Below are 26,974 nucleotides of genomic sequence, written 5' to 3'. Positions count from 1 at the left end.
CGAATTAGAAAACTGAATGTCATCAGTGCAGGGAGGCATTTTCTTAAAATGCAATCAGCAAGGCAGCGTATAAATAGGGCACTATACAAAAATATTCCTATCAGGCAATCTTTAACAGATTTTCAACTGATTTGTACATAACTTTAATTTCATGAATTCCTAAAAAAAATGTGTCTACATTATTTACCACGATCTTTCAAAAGAGTAAAGCACAAAAAAAGTCGTCATTTAGATTCTACTCAAGGAACAATATTTTAAAGATATGTAAAATGCAGAGATGACTGATTATTGAAACATCATTCCTGCCACTTTTGGGTTTCATCATCATATTTGATTTACCTTGGAAATCTGAAAAAACTGGGGTGGTTATGTTTTGATTTCATTGCTCTACATAATCTATCATCCAAAAGAGGTGTAAACCCTTACACACACCTTAAACACACATCTACCCCTAGTTATAGTTATGTGTGAAGGGTATGAGCAGGGCAGAAGCAGTGTACAGTAAAAATACGAACTAGGAACAACTTAGCATAGTGTGTATCATATTAATATAACCATGCCATATAGTACCACAATATTTATGCCTTACATGCATCACTTTCAGGTATGTTATTTAAAATAGAGAGCATTGAACAATTGATCAGTGAAAAAATGAACCAGTATTAAAACAGACAAAAACATTACTTATATAGCAACATGTCAAACTTTAATTAAGTATATGGTAAATAACAGACTTATGTACAAGCCAGCTATTTTTCTCCTCATTAGTATCACTATTTCTCTTAATCATTTCTGAAATTCTATTCTAATTCTTTATCCTCTGAATATTTCTTTAATTGACATCCCTTTTGACAGTAAATTAATAGTATCTGGCTGTCGCTGCTGCAATAAAATTATTTTGAAGGAAAACAATGTAAAAAACAATGGTGCAAGTACAGTACAAAATGGGAAGACCTAGGTCTAAAAGATACCTGCACTTCGTGGAACCTAGTTAACACCTGGTAACAAATGGTGGAGACCTTTGAAACATTCAAATAAAAACCAAAAATTCCCTTTGGTCAGTGTTCATGACATTTTTCATTCACTTTCTATAAATCTACTATTTTTTCACTGAATCCTAAAGTCTCCTATATTAAATAGGAATATGTGTTTTGTGAAAAGAGTCATGTTGGAAATGTCTGAGGGAAGAGAGACAATTTTGAGGAGTGGAGCAACAAAAGGAGAACACATCGATCTATATTTGGGTTTTATTCTGCCACTCATCACAGTAGTATCTGAACACCTTGTGCGTGAAATCAACGGCAATAGCAAAGTCCCCAGTTGATTTGCATTGTTCCAGAGGAGTGCAGCTGGCACAATGGTTCTTAGATTGAAATATGTTTTTTAATGTAACTAAGGCTCCAAGTAGTAATTGCTTTGAAAATTAGTACCATAGCTTTAAACTGGCATCAGAATCTGACTAGGAACCAGAGGATATAGGAGCACAGATCTGACATGCTCACAGCATTCTAAGCAATGGAGATGGTGCACAGTTGTATTCTGTATCTGGCAAGAGACAAGCATAGACTCTTATCAGCTCTTGGAGTGAGAGAGAAAAAAGACAGAGATTGGTGTGTGCTTTTGCCCTGATAGTCTTAACCTTTGTGCCTCCAGCTGTATAGTTCTTGTGGAGCATAATTGTCTTTCAGTATTGTGGAGAACTAGTTCTGGCATAGCCAGGTCTTAATACACTGAGTGCTTTCTAAATTAACACTAGTACTTCAGGCCAGGATTTTCCAAGGAGCCTAAGGAAATTAAATTATGTTTCAATGGTACTTGGGAGCCCAACTCCTTGGGAAATCCTTGAATCAAATTCTGTTCTGAAAAGAATGGCGGTGGAGTTTGTGAAGCACAAGTGTGATGCAATTCCATCAGACTGCGCTGTGCTTATGAGGTGTGCTGGTATGTGTGGAATCAACTTCATCCTTTTTGTGGCAATGGGTTCTTGGGAATGCCTGTTTTTAGAAAATGTTGTGACAGACAGTCAGAAATGAAAATACATTGTTGAGTGTATTTTCATTGATGAGTGTCATAGTGTTTCCAGGGTGATAATATGCAGAAAAATATCATTACTTTCTATAAAAGATGAATAAACACTTATTGATTTAATTTGTAAATTACTTTGTTGTGTCTGATGCAGTGGAAAGAATTGCATTCAATGAAATTAGTTTAGACCACAGGGGTCCACTCCCCCTCATATGGCTTACTGGTAGCTTGATCCATTTTTAATTAAAGCTTGGTTTTGTTTAAAACAACATGAGCATAAACTGGTAGTTACTCTTTGTGGTTGTACTGTAGATAGCTACCACTGTCATAGGAGACCTTTTTATACCCCATATCTAAAAGATAAGATGATGGAGGAGGATGGGAGAGAAAAGCTGGTGTGTGAGATCCTAATGAAAACTACTGCCCCATGCTTGCAATCAGCCACCAGATAAGACATTACAAAGCTTGAAAGCCTTCAGTTTTTCTAGTTTTCCACAGGAGGTTAATATTGCATTGCTGCACTTAATACACATCTCAGCATGTCTTCTGCTACCTGAAGAAACAAACTTGTGGATGACAGCAACATGATTAAAGATTTAAGACTGAATTTTAGTCACCCTTTATAATCTAAAATGTAATGTCCCCAGAATTAAAAGAATAATTAACAAACATTACATGATTTTGTTGTAGTGAAATGAAGCTATAACTTAGGTACTGATTATGTAGGACCTACATTATGCTTTGTGCAGTCAGTCAGAAAAAGAAGTTTCAATTGACCAAAACCCCTCAAAAGACTGTGCTTGCATATCTGATGGTAGCTCAGTTGAATATGTTAAACATGCTGTATTTTATTATTTTTTTCTAAAACAGTTCCCCTGACAACAAAGAGAAATAAAATCAATGGGAGTTGGCATCCTTTCAAATCCTACTAATAGAAAAGTCCTACTAATAGAATATTTCTGTGGCACATCTACTGATTTCACATGAACTCATAAGAGCCCCTCTTGTAGAACTGGAGATCAGTATCTTTTAAATATTATTTAGACATGGCATAGCTTCATACTTTTGAGAATAAGCCTGAATACTCTAATTTCCATGCTAAACAAATTATGCTTAAATATCAGCATTATTTAAATGGCTTCTAATGTTCTGTCCATATATCACTTGTGAATGCAAAATTATAAGCACAATTAATAGTGGGAACAAATGATAATATTCAGGTATCTAAGACAATTTGCAGGCACAATCATTTAGTCATTTGTACCTGTAGTTAACTGTCTCCACAAGTTTGCAAATGCAAACGTAGAGACCAGGCTAAAGTTCTTTTTAAAAAGAGACCCTTTGATTATTGAGGGAATAGAGTTATTTTAAATGAAAGCCATGATACAGTATCCTTTTCATGTTGGGATTTTACAGCACAGGAAGACCAGATCTGAGGCTGATCTGAAAAGGCTAATCTGAAAAGATTATATATTTGTCATCTAAATTTAAAAGTGCAAAAAATTCAAATGTTTTGGAGTTTTACGTGTGTGTCTTGTCAAACTGTAATGGTAAATCTGCTCACACAAATATCAGGACAGTGTAACAGTGGAGCATATTAAAATTAAAAAAACACTTCTTCAATTTTTATACTATGGTGTGGCATACCATTCAAAATACTTTCATGGGAAAAGGTGGTGTAATTGGGAGGTGAGATTTGGAAAAAAAATGCCTTTTTACAAAAATGAAACTTTTTGATAATTGTGGACATGAGCACTTTTCCTGTAAAAAATTCAATTATATTGTTTTTAAAAATACCAGAATTTCATTGAAACTTTTTCTCAAAAATGTTTACACTTTTTGTTTACCAATAAACAAAAATTTTTAAAAATGATTTTGATACAAATTGTGCTAAAATATTTCACAGAAAAATTTAACAAAAAAAGAAAGTCAATTTTGAAGCCTGATAAACCGAAATACGTTCAAAGTTTTGAAATATTTTGTGAATTCATTGCCCTGTTTTTCAACCAGTTCTAATTATGTGTTTAATGTAGGCACCCATACGACTATATCCTATTTCACCACTGTCGAAGGTTCTAATACAGCAGAACTGGGGCAAAATCTACAGTAAAAAGTGAGTACAACAGAGCTCATTGACGAATATTTTTTTAAATTTTTGCCAATGTTTTTCTTCACAAGTTTTGGGGGTTTCATCAAAATCCCTGAACAAAAAAATTTTGACTGAAAAAATGTTAAATGATAAAGGTCTTTCTATGAAAACCTGAAAAAAAAATATAAAAAATAAGTAATAACCTGTGGAAATTTCAATTTTGACAAAAAGTTAAAAAAAAAAAAAAAACGTCCACCAGCTCTAGAGTCCAGGATTTGGGGATTCTTCCCATAGTTAGACACTGCTTCACAAGACTCACTATTCCCCACCATGGAGTAGGGAGGGGACAATCCTGCAAAATATAATTGTGTAGATTCACTGGCCATTCTTCCGTTTGATTGAGAGCCAATTAACTGACCAGGCCTGCACCTGGAGAAGTAGACAGGGAGCAGGGATTTCAGATGAGCAGGAACAAGCAAGGCCTACATAAGCCAGGAAGCTGGAAACAGAAGGGGCTGGAAGAAAAGACTCTTCAGTCACTCCCTGGGAAAAGGGAGGGGTGTCTGTTGCTAAAGGCAAGTTACTTACATTTACTTCCTGGGAAGGAGGACTGTGGCTTGGCAAGCCCAGAGAAGTAGGCAAGACTCAGTAGAAAGAGCAGCGAGGTATGGGATAGGTTAAACCCTGGCTGCTGATAAGAGCCCCCTGAGCCAGGACCCAGAGTAGAAGGTGAGCCCAAGTCCCCCTACCAGCCACTGGAGGAGTGGCATGGGCAGAGTAGTGAGCAGGAAGACTGCATGAACCCATTTGCTAAGAAGGACTCTGATACCCTGAAAACGTATGGTGACCTGACCGGAGGGCTGAGTCATGAAGAGGAGGCTGTGGTTCCTGGAATGAGAGAGGCTGCAGGATGAGACAGGATGGATGAAGACACTGTCAGAGGAGGGCGAAATGACTGGTATGTTCAGGAGGAGGCACCATAAGTGGTCAGTGGACCAGATGACACCTTTGTATTCAATATCAATGTGATTTTTAACCCACACCAGTCAAAATAGATCACTTTCACAAAACAGCTCTATCTGCTGAATACATAGGCAGAGTACATGTGTTCATGGAAATACGGTCTGGTGCTGAAGTCTTTTCCGCCCACTCATCATTACATGTCAAAGGAGAGCTCAGTCAGACCCTGTTTACACACCCATACAGCAAGCGGGCAAATTACGAGGCTGCTATAATGAGGTACCCTCTTGTTAACAGGATGAATGCTTCTTCCTCTTTTGGCCATGAATGGTATTTAGAAAACAAGGAACTTTCCATCACCTGTATAACAAGAAGTCCAACACCAGACAGTACGTTGCAGGTAGTGTATTGTGCCTGAAAGCATGTGAAATGTCACACAGGAGGTATTCTTGTCTGGCTGCTGGGCTTTCCTGCATAGACTTGTGTAAGTGTCAGAAGTGTATGAACATTAACGAACAAGTTGCTGAACCTGTCTTTCACAATAACGATGTGTCCGACGAGAGTGACTTTGATTAGTAGGATACCATGATTGGCAGATTGGGAAATAAAAATGTGTTTCACTGAGGGAATAAGCACTATGGTGCCAATAACAATACACATAATTCAAAAACAACACATGATTTGAAGAAAATAAAATTTTGATTTATATGAATGATTATTTCATTTCAGACCAATCCAGATAAGATGTCACTTGTAAATATTTGAGAAATAAATATCATATACAAGGGTATTCCAGTAAAAATTTTTGTGTTTTACTTTTTTCAGAGCTGTCATTGAGGCAAATATGCCAATTGACAGAAATATAGTAATATTTTAAGTATTTACATGGAAAATGCATCAGATACATTAAATTTATCATTTCAAATAGTTAGGTCAGTGTATAAAACATTTCTTTTGTGGGTAAATGTTAATATAATCCAGCCTAAAGTGAAAGATGAGTATAGCCAAGAAAAACAAATTATGGGGATGGGGTGAACATCTTGACCTATACTTATTACCAAAAGATAGAAATGTTAACTTATTGCACATTATCTGTTAGACTGTTGATTGTAGAAGATATTGATGCATGAACACCCCAGTAGAGCTAATTTTTTTATTTCTTTAGCACATTTTATTGTCCATAAATACTAAAATATAAAAGAATTTTCATCCAAATTGGCTATTTGCAATATTTTTTCTTGTGTACGACTTCTAAGTTCCTCAGTCCATTCAGCCTTGCCTTTACTATACTTTGAGACACATTTTTATCATTTCAGCCAATTTGGGCCTTTACAGGGCAAACATTAGTGAAGTTATGGAGAAAAACCCTTTGTCAACATGGTGCCAAAATTGATAACTTTGGATGTGTCATGATGGAAAACTGCAGGATTTCTTGGGGAGAACTTTTAAAGACAAGGTCTCTCATGTTATTGGCTAGGTAAATCTCCAGAGAATAAGTAGTGTCCCTGTTGTTGTAACAAAACTCATTTTCAAGCTACAATAAAGGGCCTCCCCATACAACATATTATAAGAGCAAGTCATAGTCAGATACACTATAAAACAAGAGAAGAATAAAGAGAAACCCACGCATAATGGACCAAAACAAAACAAGCAGAATGAAGAAAGCAGATTAAGAAGAATACTTTAGACATTCACAGCAGCCACAATATTTCAACTGAATTTACTTCAGAGAATGAGAGTGAGACCAAAAATTGGGACAACCACATTTTCTTGTCAAACAACCACATGCTCCTTTCTTAGCAGCCTTTAGAGAAGTGATGCAAACTTTTCTCCTTCAGCTTAGCTTAAACTCTGCTGATTTTTTTTCACAAGAATGTACAGGAGAGATACTGACAATAAGGTAGCAAACAACATTCTTAAACCACTACAATGGGGTCTTCAAGCATGGCTTTGGCCCCATAAAAAGTTCCATGGCATATTCTAGATTGCACATTGGCGCCCAACTATTATTTCATAATGCACACCTAAAATTCAGGGAGGCAATGGACCAGCCAAAACATGTTGACCATCTCCCAGCAAATTGACTATGTTGAGGACGTGGTCTGTGGCTTGTGAGAAAGTGAAAGGACTGAAATGATCTATGGTTTTATTGCTTAGCCGATGGAGGCTCAGAATACTCAGTGCTAGCTGTGGTTTGGCAGCAACCTGGGACTGCCTAATTGCAAAGCATCCAGCCCAGTCTGCTGCATCATCTGGGGGGGGGAGCAGACACCTGGACTCAACAGGGCTTAATTTGATTAACTGGCTTTGAGGAGAAAAGCTTTGTTCCCCAAGTATTGTACTGAATTTAATTGCTGCAGTCACAGCAGCTTGAGCCTTTTGTGCCATGGGGAGTTGGCCCTGGCTCAGCCTTTTGGACTATGAAAGGAACTAATTATAGTACGCTCTTTCAATTAAAAAATATGAATAAATAAAAATAAAAAGAACAGAAAAGATTGTGCTCTACAGGTAGAGAAGAGTGCTAGGGTGTCAGCACTTCCAGGGTCTATATTGGTCATGCCACTTGCTCTGTGACCCTGGGGAAGCCCGTAACCACTATGTTTCCCTATCTACATAATAATAATATTGTATTACCCTACTTTTTAAAAATTAAATTAATATATTTGTGAAGCATATTGAGCTCCTCGACTGGAAAGAACAAGAAGTTTTCAAAGATGAAGTTAATAACTAATTTTCCGGTATCCACCTACCACAGTTGTTGACAGAAGCCACACAATTTAGGGTCCAGCCTTGCAACCCTTACTGTGAATAGGTTCTATAGGATCAGGACCTAACTGTATTATTAGAAGGGAGAGCTGGTCTACATACATTTCTCTAAAAACCTATAGAATTTAATAGAAAGTAATATCCTTCATGTAGAGTCTATGTTTTGTTGTTTGTTTTTAACTGTTGTATATAATTCTATAGCAGGCATGGTATCCACCAGGATTGTTCATAAATAAAGGTTATTTTCTACTCTATATTTAGAAGTTTACCATAGGCACCATCCCATTGAAAGCATTAGATTAAGTACCCCACTAACATAGGCAAATCCCAAATGTGAACCTACCATTATTGTAGAAACATGAACAGGTATATTTTCAAAGCAGTGCATGTCAATTTGCCATGGAATCTCTATTGAAGATAATGGGAATCACACAGGTAAATCCCCATGCACTGCTGTGCAAATGTAGCAGAAAGTAAAAAAAGCAATAATGTATTCACACATTATGCCCAGTATCTAATTTCCAAGCAGGTATAAAAAAAAACCTTATTGCTACAGCTTAACCACTGAACTACCTAACTCAAACGCTTTTTCTCTGTCCTTGCCTACCCACTAGCGAGTAAACTTAACAATCCAAATGTCTACAGCCTCGAAACAAGTAAGGCAAAAACTGACAAATTTTGTAATTTATAAGTTATTATTGTGTATTAGTTATAAACACCATGAGAGCACATGGCACTTTACAAACAAATATGGAGTCAATGGCTGTGATCTTTTTTACAAGAGCCTATGGGAATCAAAACTTTCTTGAGTATCTCTTGAAGACAAACAAACAAAAAAAGTTCCATGAATGAGAAGGTACAGAGGTAGGCATGTGAGTATAAGGGTATGTCTATACTGTAGTTAAAAACTCATAGCTGGCCTTTGCCAGCTGACTTGGCTCAGGCTAAGGGGCTCAGGCTAAGGGACTGTGATGTAGACATTGGGGCTCGAGCTTGGGTCTGGGCTCTAGGATGCTCTGAGGTGGGAGGGTCCCACGCTCAGACTGCAGCCCAAGCCTGAATGGCTACACAACAATTAAACAGCTCCTTAGCCCAAGTCCCATGAGCCCAGGTCAGTTGGCACAGACAGGTTTCTAACTGAAGTATTGACATACACTAAAAGGGTAGGGGCCTCAGAGGGGAAGGGCGGAGGTGGGGTGGTTGTGGTGGCAGTGTGAGCTTTACCTGGGCATCAGCTTCAACTCCAGAAATCCTCTTTTACTCCTGGGGGAATCTGCCAATAAAAATTTAAAATTCTGTTCCAAAAAAAATTAAAATTCTGCATATTCTATTAGTCAAAATAACATAATATAATCACGCCAGTTTCAATTATTTTGGTAATTTATTTCAACATACCTGTCAGCAAGTATATCTGTAACAATACAGATGACAAAAATGATTCAGGAAATGTTTTTTGACAAATAGATTCTTTACTGGGCATATTAATACAGAACTTTGAGTATTCATTTAAACTTAAATACAGAAACATCTTTCCTGCACCCCTCAGAAGCAGTGAAAAGGCTTGGGGGAGTCAGGGGTAATGGAGGAGCTGTGGAAAAGGGAAATAATTGCTGGGAAGGCACTTGGGAGTGAACCTGGAGGGTTATTGGGTGTGGGCGGGAGAAATATGAAGAGGTTTTATTTTATTTTTTTTGGAAGGGGGGGCATTGTTAGGGATTTGGAGACCCTCCCCCTATGAAGACCCTGGCTGACCCCTACCCTCTCCCATTCAGTCAGGTATATCTGCCCCTGTCCCCATGTGTTCCTGTACCCCCATTCAGCCATTCATCCTCCCCCGGTTCCGATATGTCCCTGCACTCCCATTCCCCTGTCCCCATGTGTCCCTGCACCCTCACTCAGCCTCCCCTCCTCCCTCTTTGGCCTTGCACTCTCCCCCACCCCATATATCCCTGCACCTCCACTCTCATTCAGCCCCTGGCTCAATGCTGTCACCCCTAGCTTCTGTGCCCCCACCCCAGTCTGTTCTCCCAAACTAGCCCTTCTGAACCCTAGTCTATGTGACTCCACAGCAGCCTTCTTTTTAATTCAACAAAGAAACATGACCTCTTGCCTAAGTGCAGGTTTGGAAGGATTGGAACCTACCAGGGTCTCCATAGGACTGATGGGTGAGAGGGCTATTGGTAGCGCATTTAGATCTTTTAATTGTTTTCTATGTTTTCTCCATATGCTTATGTTCTTAAATAAATGTACTCTGCTTTGGAAGATGTGTGATCACTTGTAACTGCTGGCATATACAGGTTCATAGCTCTTGGAGAGAAAGCAAAGTGCAGCTGGTGGATATCAGTCAGTCCTGATGAGATAATCAGTCTGGAAGCAACAGAGGAGGAGAAAGACCTGAGTGTGATGGTTGATCACAGGATGACTATGAGCCATCATTGTGATGTGACTGAAAAAGGCTAAAGCAGTCCTAGGATGCATCGAGTGAGGTATTTCCAGTAAAGGCAGGGAGGTATTAGTACTATTATACAAGGCACTGGTGAGACCTCATCTGGAATTTTGTGTGCAGTTCTCATCTCCCCTGTTTAAGAAAGATGAATTCAAACTGGAACAGGTGCAGAGAACAGCAACTAGGATGATCTGAAGAACAGAAAACCTACCTTATAAGAGGAGACTCAAGAAGCTTGACGTGTTTAGCCTAACCAAAATGCTAACCAATGCTGAGGGGAGATAGGATTGCTCTTTTAAATACATCAGAGGGTTAAATATCAGGGAGATAGAGGGATTATTTAAATTAAGCACCAATGTGGACATAAGAACTAATGGATATAAACTGGCTATCAGGAAGTTTAGACTTGAAATTAGATGCAGATTTCTAACCCTCAGAGGAGTGATGATCTGGAATAACTTTCCAAAGAGAGCAGCGGGGACAAAAACCTGACTGGCTTCAAGACTGAGCTTGATAAGTTTATAGAGGGGATGGTATGCTGGAACTGCCTACAATGGCGTGTGGCCCATCGGCGACTGCCAGTAGCAAAAATCCTCAGTGGCTGGCGCTGGGACACTAGATGGGGAGGGCTCTGAGATACTACAGAGAATTCTTTCCCAGGTATCTGCCTGGTAGATCTTGCCCACATGCTCAGGGTCTACTTGATCATCATACTTGGGGTCGGGAAGGAATTTCCCCCCAGGTCAAATTATCAGAGACCTTGGAGGGTTTTCACCTTCCTCGACATCATGAGGCATGGATCACTTGCAGGTTTCAACTAGTGTACCTGATGAATTCTCTGTAACATGAAGTCATTAAACCATGATTTGAGGACTTCAGTAACTCAGTTAGGGGTCTATTTCAGGAGAGGGTGGGTGAGGTTCTGTGGCCTGCAATGTGCAGAAGATCAGATTAGATTATCATGATGGTTCCTTCTGGCCTTAAAGTCTATGAGTCTTTCCCTCTGGCCTGGAGAGAGAAGGGTCCCTGCCCAGATAGAGACGGTGTCTAGAGGCCAGAAAGGACATTCCTGGAGTAGACCAGAGATGCAATTATCCTGAAACTGGGACAGCCCATTCTCCCAAACTTTAGAGTAAGGTGATTTTGGCCCCCACCTCAAGATTTGTCACCTGAAATCTGCCTATCCCCTGCGCAGCAATTAATTTTGTCCCCCTCCATCTCCCTCTTCCCATCAGATCATCCCCAGTGCATCATCTCTGCTTCTTATGGGGTTCTCCACCCATACTCTCCCAGGCCCTGCTTCCCTTTCCAGGCTGGGAGATGGGTGGCTCCAGGGATTCTTCACCCCATTTGCCCCTTCCCGGGCCAGGTGCTGCAGGAAGGAAGGGGAGGAGCAGAGCTCCATCCTGTACCTATTGTTCACAGGAATGGAAGGGACGGAGCAGAGCTGCCCTGAGCAGCTGAGCTCTTTAGCACCATCGTTCCTCTTTTCTGCCATGGAAATGCCTTTTTGATGTTTAGGGAAAGCAGAGAACTCCACCTGCAGCAGCTCTGATTGGTTGCTCAGCCCCAGGATGTGGACAAGTAGGGCAGAGCGCTCAAATTTGCTAGGCAGCTGGAACTTCTCTCATCAACACCAGATCGGGCTCCAGCCCAAGCCAAAATACTTCCCCTGTGAAAAAATCATGCAACTTGGGAATTCTGCCACCCCAACTTCCCTAAGGAGACAGGCAGGAATTCCCTCTCCCTTCAGCTGCAGACTCTGCTGGGCAGGGACTGCAGAGGGAGTTGCTGCTGTGTAGCAGCATCCTGTGGGGGACCCTTGGATCTCTGGGGTTCTCTGCAGCTGCAGGTTTTGCAGCCCTGTATGTGTGAGTCTTTTTGGAAGAAAGGAGCTCTAACAATGTGATATGGAACTACACAAGTTTGCACAAGTAACTTGAGCCTTGCAGCTTGGTGCAAGCTGAAGGAGAGGCCCAGCAGAAAGTCAGCCAGCTGTGCACCAGATGAAAATACAGTGTCCATGTACACAGCCACAGCATACAAACACACCACTAAATAAAACTGCTACACCAGCATGGTCAGTAAGTGTTACTCACCATTAACTGAAATCATATGGCTGAAAGAAATATTATGGCTGAAAGAGTGCCTTTTGCTTCTCAGGCACTTTCTGGTGCAGTGCAATGCATGCAATGACTGATCATTTGAAACTGAAAGGGTTTTTGTTTTTTTTAAAGAGTTTTTGGCTTCCAACAAACTCACGTACCACCAGCTGCACAAACACATACACTCTAGTTCACCCACAAATTGTTAAGTTTCATGCAATAACCACTGGGTGAAATTCTATGGCCTGTGTTATGCAGGAGGTAGGATTAGATGATCGTAATGGTCCCTTCTGGCGTTACCATTCTATGAGATCTATAAAATTCCTGGACAATGAAGTCTATTGTTTGTTTACAGAGCAATTACTAAAGGGCAGGTGTAGTGCAAGTTTTCCTATAGCACCCAAACAAAATACTTCAAACCTACCCTCTGATTATGACCTTCATTTTATGAACTCTTATTAAATTACTCTCTTCTAATAATTACAGTTCTTGTAAACTTATATCATAGATCCATTATCTGGGAGAAAAGGTGTCTGTGCGTAAGAGAGAGCCCAGGAGAGATCAAAGGCAGGGTAATATCAGAGAGAATTTAGCAGTAGAATTTCAATGCACTACAATGCAAAAACAGACTAAAAAAATCTGGAAATGATTTGTCTCATTTGTTCTTACTTTTAAGAAACAAACCTGGTGTTTGCATTGCATTAACAAATGTTTATTGTTTAGGTTAAACTTGCATATGTCTGTATTTAATTAAGTTTATTCAAAAAGATGCTCCCTTGGGATCTGGCACTACAAAGTGCTTTGCTTGAGATTTTTAACAGCAGAATATAAACAAATATAAATTGTTTACACCAAGGCATAACAACACTTCCAAAAATGCAGTCAACTTCTTTCTTATTTCATAATCTGTTAGAAGTATGTTGGCACTGCCTTACCATTGCAGATAGGAGAGTCTGGCTGAGAAAAAGGTAGATGGCTTTTTATTCTCTGCCTCTAGTGGGACAATTATTTTGCGTGACTAGACTATGTCAATCATCAGGAGTTTATTTAAGGTGAATGATGGGTGGCATTTCTCTTCTAAAAACAGAGGGACAGATCCCTCTCCTCTTTCTCATCCTGGTGAGGAGTAGCTCCCCTTCCTTCCTAGCTGGGGAAGGGAAAATTCACCACACAGGAGGTCCTAAAGAGCTTGTTAGGGGATTTCTGGAGTTACTAGGGTTTCCCAAAATGGGTGGAGCAGCAACAGCACCAGACAGGAAAAACAAGAGGCTCCTTTCCCTCTCTCTTTTACCTCTCCAACCCTACAAGAACAGAGCTCTCCCACCCAGCTCCCTCACTTTCTATGTGGGCTGGCAGATACACAGCTCATAGATTTGAAGCTAAATCTCTCTCTTAAAATGTTGTGCAATCTTCTAAAACACAGAAATTATGATAATCATCAGGGAAGAATCCCCCAGTCCCTTCCCATGGTCTTACACCAATACAGATTTGTCAGTCTCATACAAGCTGGAGAAGAGGAGGGGCACCATAATACATTTGGGAAGGGGGCTCTCTTTTTCTTTTTCATCAAAATTTTGTAATTTATAAAAAACTTGGCTTTTTAGTTCATGAAACCATCTAGTAAAACATTACATTTACCAGTAACCTACTTTTCAGTAAATGGAAATTTTCTATCATGATTTTAATTTAAAAAAAAAAAAAAAAAAGTCAGTTTATAGAATTGTAATTAAATAAATGTTAAAAAAAAAAAAAAGGTGCATTTCAAACCTGGTATAAATGGGGAAATTTTTTTTTTTTTTAAATTTTGGAGGATTTTTTAAATTTATTTTCAACCAGCTCTTGCTTGGTTGGATGCAGGACTGGCTATAAACAGGAACTCCATTTAGATATTTTTCTTTTCTTGTCCCCATTTTTTTCTCCTCTCCACTATCTGTTAATGATGCAATGCACAATACCATGTATTAAGACCTATGATGTCAGCTACTGGTGAACTCCTATCTTGGTCTGCTTTAACTACTAGTGTCAATGCTATACTCTTTAGTTTATACTCCTTCAATAGTATTCTATGGTACAAGTACTCTATGATGTAGTCCTTTTTTACTTTTCTCTCGCTATAAGAACACATTTATTCCATGGTACACCCACACCTTGTATACTGCTGAAGTTCTGGTCACTCCATCTTAAAAAGATATGTTAGGACTGAAAAAGGTACAGCAAAGGGCAAATAAAATGATTAGGGCTGTGGAACAGCTTTCATACGAGGAAAGATTAAAAAGACTGATCATGTTAGAAAAGAGATTACTATGGGGAGATATAATAGAGGTCTATAAAATCATGAATGATGTGGACAAAGTGAACAAGAAAACATTTTTTATCCCTTCACCTAACACAAGAACTAATCATCTGATGAGATTAATATGCAGGAGATTTGAAACAAACGAAAGGAAGTATGTGTTCAACCAATGCAGTCAGCCTGTGGAACTTGTTGCCAGATGATGTGAAGGCCAAAAATACAACTGTGTTCAGAAAAGAATTAAATAAGTTCATGGAGGATAGGTCTATCAATGACTATTAGCTCAGATGGCCAAGGATGCAACTTCATGATCCAGGTGTCCCTAAACTTCCAACTGCCAGAAGCTTGGACTGGACAACAGGAGATAGATCCCTCAAAATTACCCTGATCTGTTCATTCCTTTTGAAGCATCTGGCACTGGCTGCTATCCAAGACAGGATAGTGGGCTAATGGACCATTGGTCTGACCCAGTATGGCCATTCTTATATTCTTATGAAGAGGAAAGAAAGCCCTGGAATAATATTAGCATTGTCATAAAAATATAAAATGTAAAAAATCCTTAAGAAAGACATTTTAGAAGAAGTTATTTAGACAGGGGATGGGAGAAGAAGCCAAGAGAAGGGATGTGCATATCTTTGTCCCGAGAGCTCAGAGTTAGGTTGGTGAGGAAGGAACTAAAGTTGGAGTAGCTCTTCTCCTCACAAGCTAAGTTAAATTACCTGAACATATACTGAACAGGGCAAGGCCAAAGTTAAGACCTCATGAGGCCAAGATATTATGGAGAATAAATACTATATTTCTGTTGGACAGCACATTTTGAGGTAACATATTCCTTTATGACACACCTCCAATAGGGGTGGTGAGCAGGAACACCAACCCAATGGGCTCACGCCTACAGGCACTGTGCTTAAGCCAGGCACAATGTGCCCAATCCTACACTGCCTTGAATCTTGTCTAGTCACTGACACCAGTGTAAGGTGGGTGCAAAATGCTGGCATATAATTTTCCACTCACTCACCCTAGTGGTAGTGTTGTACCCTATGCGCACTATTGTCTAGGAACCTGCAGAGAGGATATCAGTGAAAAAGTGACTGCCATTTACTAGCAATTCACCTTTTGTTCAAGCGGCCAACCTACTGTTTTTCAATCCACAAGTCCTTGGCTCAATTTCCAATAAAAGTTAGACTTTTTGTATATTCAAATGACACTTAGATTAAAGGGACTGATTTAATACTGCCATCTGAATGACAAACATGTTAGCATTGCATTAATAAATCATTAGGTTAAGAAATGCTAGTCTATTATTAAGAAACTTCAAGGTGCTTCACCAGCACTCCAGGGACTTTGAAATATGGTGGGCATGATTCCCCACTCATCTTTGGTAGTTATTTACACCTGTGCAACATAGGTGTAAACACCACCATAGATAGCATTTTACATCCATTTTGCAAAGGTGCAAAGGATTACTCAAGGCAAACTGTGGTAAGGAATTAAGCTCTCAGCCTCCTGGAAGGTTTATTTTTATAAATGGAACAGGGACATAGTTACCCAAATTGTTTTAATATGGGCTGATTATGCAGTATTTCCTCCAAGGGCACTAATGCAGTATTTCATTAAGGGACTGAAATAGTACTGCAACTCAACTGCTGAGGAGGCCTCTTTTTGATCAGATGCAAATGGGACATGAGGGAACACACATAAGAGAATCCATGGAGAATTATGGATATTGGATGTGACGCTGGCAGACCAGGCACCAGCTCAGCTTATGCCGAAGCCCCAGGCCAATTCACATGTGTATTAGTATACATCAAAGTGATTGTTAAATGTATAAGAGTGTATTTGGTGTTTAAAGTTCATGAAAACTAATGGGAAGTTACATACATTGTTTTCACTTATCTGTATCCTATTATAATGTAATGGCAAACATTAATACGTTGTGTATATACCCCTGTGACTAAATAACCCATCAAACAGGAAAGAAGCCTTGTGGAATGCAAATGAGGAACTTTAACAGAAAAGTGCTAATTTCAAAGGAAGTGCTCATTGTGTGCAATGATCAAAGGTCAAAGACCCAAAATACATTCCTCATTCACCATCATCAAAGGAAAAGCTCACATGGGCAGTGACTCTGTCAGCTCGTTTTCTGTGAGAAGAAGGTATAAGTATGGATGCAGGGAAGGATCCTTTATCACTGGACCATCTGGAATCTTACAGGGAACTGTGACAGATACAAAGCAGAGATCCCCAGAGGAAATCTGGATACCCTGAAAAGTTTTGGGAAACTCACAGTTTATTACATCACTGCCACCATTTGGGTTACAAACTGCAACTCATTTGTACATATATTTTAGCTTCTTTAACATCTCAATAACTCTCATTTCTTTTTCTTAGCTAATAAACCTTTAGTTAGTTTACTATAGAATTGGAAGCCAGTGTTGTCAGTGTAAGATCTAGAGTACCAATTGAATTGGGATGATTGACTGGTCTCTTGGGACTGGAAGCAACCTGATATGGTGTGATTTTTAGTGAAAGTGACCTTTCATCACTAAGTCCAGTTTGTCTGGGGGCAAGATAGACAATCACCTTACATTTTCCAGTCTGTGACTCCATAGTAAGACTGGTGAGTGATTCGGAAGTTCACATTTGTTACTGACTCAATGAAATCTAATTATAGAAGATACCACCAGCAGTGTCTACTCTGTTTTCTGACAGTCTGCCCTGAGACAGGCACTCATAGCTGTGAGCCACTCCAGACAGCATTACACTGAATACAGCCAAATGACTCATTCTTTTGAGGCAGATTACTTTCACTGTAACCTTTCCCCTTGTGTCACCCATGTGAAAATTTAGTTGCAGTAAACAAGTAAGCAACACAACTTATTTTGAGTGTTTGTGTGGAAGTGTGTGTATGTGTGCGTGTGTATATACACACACACAGAAAGACACATATCTTTCCACACAAAGACCGAGAGAGCTATTTTGACTTCAGTAGGACTTGCTAGGCTCTCAGAATTTTTGAAAATCAGAGCACTTATTTAGGTGGCTAAATATGGGTTTTGGAGGCTAGGTTTAGGCACCTATCATTTGAAAATATTAGCCAATAAAGAGATACGGAACTCAGCATCTCTCAGGTTTAGTTTAGAACGTTTTTGTAACTCTCTTTCTGCCCACTGCACCTATTCGGTGTTATCATCTACTAAGCTAGTCAGAATACAATCAATAATCTCTCATTAATATGTGTTCTCTGCTTTAAACCACTGTATTATGGCACAAGTATACAAGGTTCTTATTATGCTATGCCACAATGAGATAGAATGCCAGAATCAAGAGGCAAATTCTGAAATGCACAGAAGTTCCACTCGGCATATATAGGGTTAGGGGTCAAAAGTGGTGTCAAGCCACCTTTCTGTGCCCCTTGTCCCTTCCCTGATCCTGGAAGGCAGCTGACGGTCAGTCAGCCACTGATGCAAGTTAAAGAAACTTCAGAGTGTCTGGAAGTTCTATTAGCTTTTAACTGCACTCCCCCTTGACTCTGGCCATGCCTGCTCCAGTTCCTGGCATTTGTTCCCTGCCAGAAGAGAGTGAGGGTTGGAGATGAATGGTCAATGAAGAAGGGGAATGGCAACATTGCCTCTATGCTTGTTAGGGATTCCTCTTCAGAAGGGGAAATCTCACTAAGTGCTTTTTAAATAAATGTAGTTTTAATTCTGCCATTTAGATTGTGAAAGATGAACTATAAAGCAAAAACAAAATCTGAACATCAACACATTAATGTGCATAACACCTCCATTTAACTTTACCCAGAGGGTGGGGAGGGGCATACAGTGCAGAGAAGTGTTTACTCACCCTTTTAAAATTATATTTCACATCCATGAACCATCTTATTACTAGTTTGTTTATGTAGTATGTCCCAGAATGCATCATTCCATGAGATCTCAAAAACGATGTACATCTTTGGTGAATTAAGAAGGATAGGAGAGTTTCACAGAAGAGAAATTCACATTTTGAGAAAAGCAAGTTTAAAATTATTTCTGTTTCATATGGTCTGATTAGTGGGGGGCACTGGGCTCAGTGAATATCTTCACCTCCAATTAACTTCAACGGGAGTGAGAATGCTTTGCAACTCCTAGATCAAGCCAAACAACAACTGAAATGTACACTTAACTTGATCATCATTTTTGCTTTACAGTTCAAGTTTGCAGAGGTAAATGAATGTCAGTTAATGTTTGATTCTAGGTGAAAATAAAATGAATGATAATCAGAACTGATATATACAACACTTTCTGAGCCCTAACATGCAGGAAATACTCCACTCAGTGGGCACAAGAACTCATGTGGCCCCACAGCCCATATAGCTCACCGTCTGGTTCAGACCAGGGGTTTAAACCTGGGTCTCCCACATCACGAGTCAGTGCCCTAATCAATGATCTATAGGTTATTATGGAGTAGTTGTGGGTGTCTCTCTCTCTTCCTCACTCCTTTGTTAAAAACTTTGAAAGGGTCTTGTTTTCATACCAGTGCAAAATGAAGCCAAATCTAAAAACCTTGACATTTTTTTTCACAAAATTGAATTCTTGTTTTTTGGCCAGTCCCATATATTCTATTCTATCACGTAGGAGATCCGTAATTTTTAATGAAATAGCCAATTTCTTCAATCCTTTTATAATAAAAGTGTTTCAGAGGAACATGTCTAAAACTTCAAATGTTCAGACAAACCATGGGAATGAAATTGAAACTTAAAATAAAAATAGAAAATAAATTGATACACTATGAGTCCTGAAAACAAACCTCCAGCTGGTTTAGCATAAAACACTACATTGCCGTAAAATAAAGAATACAGTTCAAAGGATCTTTCCTCCCTTGTACTGCACCATAAAACCCACAGGAAATCTTCAAAGAACTCTTTATAGTTTAGTTTAATTATTTTTTAAAATGTGTGTGTAAGAAACTAAAAAGAAAATCTAACTAATGACAGGGCAGAAAAAAATGATTTGCTACTGACTCTGGATGAGGTTCAGCTAAAGACTAGCAGTGGGTTAGGAGTCAATAACTGCATATTTCTCCATGAAAATAAAATACTCGCCTTTGACAAAGACTTTGTTTTGCCCTCAGAGTGACTACTCGTACATTCTCAGCTAGAACTTATTTAGGGTATTTATTCAATAAAATGTTAGCAGCCCCAGTTTTGCTATCTTTCACAGCATGAACTGAATGCATTTCCATGAAAAAGAGTTATCAAGGGGTCTTTTAAAAAAACATTGTGCAGCTTTTCTACTACAGCCTAAGATAACATTTTCAAATTTGGTTGCCTGGAGTTCAATATCTAAAATCACATTTAGGCAGCTGAAATATATGGGACTAATTTTCAGAGGTGCTGTGTACCTACAAGTTCCTCTTGTGTAAATAGATATTTGGTCTCAGCACCTTGGAAAGTCAGGCTATTTATATTTAGGTACATAAATATGGACTTTACTCATCTATTTTCACAACCAAGTTTGACAGTTTTGGGCTAAGAGCTTCCATTTCAGAAGATGAAAATACTTTACAGAATTTTTGAGGTGACACATAGCTCTTCATTTTGGTTTGGAACTAAAAGAATAGCACTAAATACTAGATACACACTGAATAGGTCTTCTTGGAAGTCATTTTCCATCTCACAATAGTTGCACCATTTGGGTCTATATAAAGTCTGGAAGTCAGCTGTGTAGTTGAATCAGTGTATGTAAGGTAAAGGCAGCTTGGTCCTCAATGCTGAACCCTGCCCAAAAAACAAAGCCAACTAAACAATCCATTCCAAGGAGACAGCAAGAGACAGGTGGAGACATCATGTGATGCAGCTGTCAGCCAGGAAGATTTCAAATATCTCTGGGCTACTGTGCTGTTCCCTAGTTGTTGGTCAGCCAGCCGAGAAAGAACCCACTCATGTTCTGTTGGGACATTATATTTAATGTATCTCCCAAGGTTATTTCCATTTGCCCAGTTGCAGAGCAGAATCTGTGACTCTACCCCTGGGAAAAAAAGAATAGTTCTGCACTGTTTGGCATTACGCACTTGCTATAACTGATAGTCACTACTCATTCCAATGTTAGTGAGCTATTCATAAAGTCTATGTGCACTGTTCCAGTTGGGCTCTATTTTCCATTTAATGAGCGTGCATGATTTCCATTAGCAATAACTCCAGTTAATATGATGGAAATTATGCATGTGCACTTAGAAAAAAAAACTGACCTAGCTTGCTTTAGCTGATATCAGTAACTAACCATATAATTTAGCAACATGAGCTACCGTGTGGTAGTTTAAAGAGATTTTTCAAAGGGTTCCTTAATATTCATAACTAAATATTTCAAAGGTAGTGGTGACTGTGGATAAATAACATATTTGGTTTTCCTTTTCAATTCACATTTTGATTTGCTATAGGGATGCTGCTGCTTTTTGGTAACTCCTGCTTTGTTCCCCCTGTGCTCTCAGCATAACAACATTTGATAGGAAAGGGAATTATGCTAAGTGTTTCAATCACAGCACAGCTTTCTTGCTGCGTTCTTCCTCATTTCCTAGTGAAGAATACTGAAATTAACTTTCTATTTTTCCCCCACTGTTTTTGCTGGTTTCATTTTTCATAATGGACTGGGAGTAAAAACGTATCAGAGAAGAATATAAGGAGATTGAATAATTTCCATCTACAGTGGAAAAGAATATGCTTTTGATTCAAAGAATTGAAGGGGTATTCAGCAGAGATGAAAAGCCTACCAAACTGCAGGCAATTCCAAATGCTTTTAATTTGAAAGAACATTAAAACTGAAAATAAATTTTACAACACACAGAAAATATAGTCAAAACAGTATTAATTTTCAGGATCTAGTAGTAAAATATTGTGTATTAGTAAAAGAGATGCAGGAAGCAGCCCAGATTTGTTACAGTCTCATGAAAAATAGGATGGGCCAGTGAAACCTTGTCAAAGTGGTCCCTGACAGTATGCCCTTCAAATACTGTATATGATGACGAATGGTGGCAATCTTTGACAGGTGACTTGATATACCCTTGGCATTCTCACTGGTGCTGAAACCACAATGAGGCCCTGCTCACCTCCCATTGCCTTAGTACAACAATTTATGGATGAAATCACATTAAGCAAGTGAAGGCAAGTGACCAAAACATTAGGGCAGAGGATGAGAATAGACTTCAACTGAAATGAAGTTCACAGTACTTTAGAAATAAAAGCTGATTAGAACTACAGATGTAATAGCTCTACTTCTAGCCAGAATTCTAACATTCACATGATCATGAAAGCTAAACTTAGCTGGTATAAAAACCAAGCTCCTAACAGCTAATGTGACTGGTAACCTTGTGTCATTTTGTAAATATTATAAAGTGAGAAAAAAGGATATGTAACAGCAAAACGTATGCTGGATTTGTCTTAAAAAAATGTAAGCTAGTATACTAAGATTCCAGAAAATCTGCTCAGCTAATTCGAATTGCCATTCTTTTTGCCATTTTTAGCTCACTGGGCTTGAAATGACTTTTTTTTAAAACAAAGTTTAGAAGAATTTTATTCCTTCATAAACTTTTAAAGAAAAATGAGTTCTTCCAAATAATAAAAAATGAACATTGTCAAAACATTCATAGTTTTATACTTTGACTTACAACACCAGTGGGATGCATTCTTTTAGTAGAAATCATCTGAACCCAGGAGGAGAGATGGTACTGTGCTCTCTCTTGGACATTTTTCAAATTGTTGACTTTACTGAAAACCAGTTTTGAAAGCAAAGTCCGTAGTTTTATGCTGTTTGTATTCTCTGTGAATAAACCTCTTATTTCCCCCTTGATTTTCTTCTCTAGTAGTGTGGATATAGAAAAATGAATTACCCAAATAAATTCACTTATAATTTGCAAATGCCTAAATTAGGGAGATCAGATAGAAGACTAGAGTAGACTAGGCTGGGACACACTGGAAAAAGAGACATAGATAGTTTAACTATCCACTATTCTGGAGACATGGGCAGGATAAAACCACAATAATCTTGGAATCTATAACATATAAAGTGCAAGTTTTGGTGAGGGTTAGAAACAAAAATAAGAATCAAGTCCTGTATTATGTTGTACTCAAGCATTCCAATGTGCTGTGCCTCCAACTTCTTATTTTCACCATGCCTGTCTAGCTAGTTAAGTATATATTAGCCCATATAAATACAAATTTCTGGCACATAAAAGGTTATCATCATAAGCATAAAACCACAGAACTGCCATCTAATTTCTTGTATACAATTATTTACATAATGTTTAAAATTGCTACCTTTGCTAATGTGTTAATAATTTCCTTCCCTTCCCGGAGATTAGAGCCCTGACACTATAATCAGATATGCTAGTGGGGCAGGGTGGGAGGGATCTTGTGGATTACAAAAATCAATATCATTGGATGATGGTTCTGATCATGCAAACACTTGTGCACATATTTAACTGCGTATGAATAGTCCAGTTTCCCTGTCATGCTTGAAGTTAACTACATAGATAAGAGTTTGCAAGACCAGAGCCTAAGGTGGTATCCACTCTCATGTTGCTTGGGACCATGTACAGCACAATTAGGTGGATTTTATATGTTCCTATGAAGCATACAGCTTTGGCTGTTGTGGAGTATAGGGTCATGTGTCTGTTTGGATATGGCAGATTTTATGTTTGATTGTTTATTTTTATTCTGTCTAGGAGACACTGGGCATGACTCCGTCTTGCAGAGACTCTGTTAGACAATTTAGTCTCATATTTGACCTTGAATACCTTTGCACAAAACCCCACCACTCCTGATGCAGAGGCAGAGGATTTGGATCTATGTAACACTCTTATTATCCTAAAATTCTGATTAACTCTTCCACTAATGACATATCTGTCACTATATAAATAATAATAATGCATGCTTATATTGTAAATACAAAATAGTTGCTTTTGATTGAACTATGTTATTGATTGCTATTTTGTAATCTTAACTGTATTATTTACATTGTTCAAAAATAATTTTTCAATAAAAACATGCTTGTAGTAGACAGTAGATTACTGGAATTCAGAGGTGACAAGATACCATTTTTTTCAAAAGAGCAACATTTTTTGTAAATAGTAATTCAGCCTTCTGTTATATATTTTAAAGCTTTGTTTATTGTAGCTTGCATTTATCTAAATAAATTGTTTTTACACTTCCATGCTGATTCTCAAAACTTGAGAAAATAAGACTTTGTTTGACATTGCAGTTTAGATTCTAGTTTTCTCTCTCTATAGTTAGTATCTTTTCCTTGTCATGAAAATTTGATACTTAAAGAAGTGTTGCATTTTACATAGTTACCTTTTATTCCTTACTTTAGCCATTTAAAAGACCTGTTCTTCCATATCAAGATTATTTTCAGTATCATATCGAAGGATATTTGGGATCAATATCTGCAAAAAGCCATTCAAGTCTTCTCCTTTTTCTGAAATCTGGATACCCAGGAGTCTAAGGTTACATGCTTGTGTTTGCAAAGACAATGGGAGTTGCACCTGTGCTTCTGAGAGAAGGATCACTATTCTGCATGCTGGTGTTGGAATGGGCAATGTATTTGTCTGTCTTAAAGTGCCAGGCCACAGTTGGACTATTGCTAAGGATGGACCATCTCTGAGGGACTCAATGTGCTTCAGCATCATCTACTTGAAATGATGAGGATGTTGTTGCTTCTTATGCTGCCCATCACATGGTTCTTCACTGATTATCCTTAGTTCAGGTGGCTACTATGCTACTTCTGCTTCTGTATGAAACAAATTTTGTTTCATCACAAAATAAATTGAGGCTATGAGCCTAATTTTTTTCCCCCATGAACATGTGTATGAACGAATGATCATGGAAATCAAAATCAGAAAGGGGGAACATGTCCAGCTGAAGTTTGCTTTTAATTAGCCAAAGTAAGTATGACCAAAAAAAATTCAGTCTTCAACCAGCTCTACCAGAAAGCCTGCCATACCCCAACATTCTTCTGCTTAGTATTTCAGAGGCTGGTTGAGGTGAATCTCATGTGAGCCATGACAGGGTCTTTCATGACAGGGTCAGCTGCTGAAGGTGGTTGGTCTGAGGGAATTCCAAAGAATGCTTATAAATTATTACTTCAGGATGCTCTGTGAAATTGGATCTCCCCCCTTTAGATTTTCATTATTCTCAGTTATCCCCTAACACTTCCAAGTTTTTTAAACCTGCCCTGAGCAACCTGCCTGGCCTACTGGTATCAATTCCTCTTCAAAGGGACCTTCTGTTACTGCAGCTGCTTTAGTCTATGAAAGGAGTAAGTCTGAGGTCCTCTGAAATCAATGAAGCACTCTATGACACAGTCTGTCAGAGTACCCAGCATTAAACAAACCCACAGCTTTTATTTGCTTAATTATATAAAACTTACAGCCGCAAAGTTTTTAACAAATAAGAGTTATGTTTTAATGCTCATTACTCTGTCCATATAACAGAGACATATCAATTTCAAAGGCTTCTGCATCTGCTTTGAAGAGGAAATGCCAGCAGATGGAAAGTCAGACAGCTCAAGGCTAGGCTCAAATAATCCTAAAACGTGTTAGGTTGCAGCACAAGACAACTAAAGTAGGCAGGGTCAAGCTGAGAAGAGCTGATGAATCCATTTAAAAGAGAATGTCTGTCTCACCTGACTCTCCCTAACTCCAATGGAGCCTCTCTCAGTTTATATACGATCAATCTCAAATGACACTGGAAATCCTGAGAAGCAGCAGATGCTAAATAAAAGAGGGTCAAAATCATCTCCTACACACATAGGCCTCCTTCACCCACACGGAAATAGAAAATCAAACACAAGATAGTGCAAAAGAACAAATGAACTGGAATATGCATGAAGTGGTGTGTGACAATCAGATTGATGACAAGGAAGAATAATAGTTTTCGATGATTAAACTATCTGTAGTCAACATACATTGTCCACTACACTATGGAGAATCGCAATACCCTCTTGATATACAAACTCATAAATATAGATGTTAGTCTAGACAACACAGAATTACAGGCTGATTACAAATTCATACAATGGACATGCTCCCTCCTCTGGTACATTATCTGAGTGTCTGCAGTGGGACATGAGTGCAAGTTAGAAAATCTCACACCATTTAGAAAACTAGCCACATTAACGAAAGTCATTCTTTGCTCTCTTCTGCTCATGTGCCTAGAGGAGGAGAACATAAGCCCTATGTTCTTCTGCCTCTCCCATGGCTCCTGAATTGTTAGACAGGGAGTCCCGGTGGACTTGGAAAAAGAGAGTCTGTTGTGGTGGAATGAGATTTTGAGGGATGCAGTTTGGGCAGAGGAGTAGGAGATGAGAGTCTGATCACTACAATGAGAAGACAGATATCTATGTGGGGAAGAAGGGAGAAAAGGTTCTATGAAGTAAATGCAAACAGAAAGAAGGAATAAAGAACAAATTTTTTTAAAGAACAAAATGTTTACATTTACCTAGAAAGTTTGCAATAACATTATATAAATACACAATGAATAATTGTCTGCATGTTTATATGCGCACATTTACATTGTACTGAAATGTGATAACTGCACAAGACAGCTGCTTATGGCATTTCATTTGGTCTTACAATTTATCCATCATTGTAAGAATCTCACATACAGTTGGAGGGTTGAGACCCATTATGGGCAGGCCAGGGTGAGAGTGGTGTTGTGGGGACACATGTCAAAGTGAGAGAGAGAGAGAGAGAGAGAGAGAGAGAGAGTGTGTGTGTGTGTGTGTCAGAGAGAGTGAATGAATTGTGGAAGTTGTTGGGACACAATCAAAGGCTGCCAGATTGAGAGGTTGCTGCCAGCCAGAGCTCTTTTATTTTTCCAATTTGAGCGCTTTACAGTTATAACTGTCACTTTAACTCTGTACAGTCCTGCTTAGGAGATAGTAAGTGATGAAAACTAGTGTAAGGTTATATGCAATTATATGAGTGGCTTTACTACAGATGAATAACAATGTGCGAATACAGAAATGTTTAGTATATCTATGTCTGATAATGCATCCGTTTATTCTACACTAATTTCGTAAATTCATAATACTCTGGTGAGACTTTTTTCTCCTGATAATCTAAAACTGATCTTTAATGCAATAGCTTGAAATAATTGCATTAGCTCAAGTGGTTTTTAAAAGATGATAATAGTTAATTGCTTCATCATCTAGTCATTCTTTTTAGCATATTTTCTATGACAGCTTCTACCCAGGGATAATCAGTCATCTTGACCAGTGTGGCAGAGACATTTGGTACAGCAATGTGGGGATTTTGGC

General features: G+C 38.6%; 1 protein-coding gene across 1 annotated transcript in view; it reads right to left on the bottom strand.

The window, feature by feature from the left end:
• The window catches only part of CDH18 (cadherin 18), a 518,716-nt gene that overhangs the window by 447,454 nt on the left and 44,288 nt on the right, over window positions 1-26,974 (bottom strand). The gene's annotated exons all lie outside the window — the stretch shown is intronic.

The sequence above is a fragment of the Emydura macquarii genome, unplaced genomic scaffold, assembly GCF_026122565.2.
Source record: "Emydura macquarii macquarii isolate MOO-44397 ecotype Brisbane River unplaced genomic scaffold, CSIRO-AGI_Emac_v2 contig_320, whole genome shotgun sequence".
Lineage (NCBI taxonomy): Eukaryota > Metazoa > Chordata > Testudines > Chelidae > Emydura > Emydura macquarii.
Note: the sequence above shows the minus strand (reverse complement) of the source record. Positions and strands in the feature narration are given on the sequence as shown.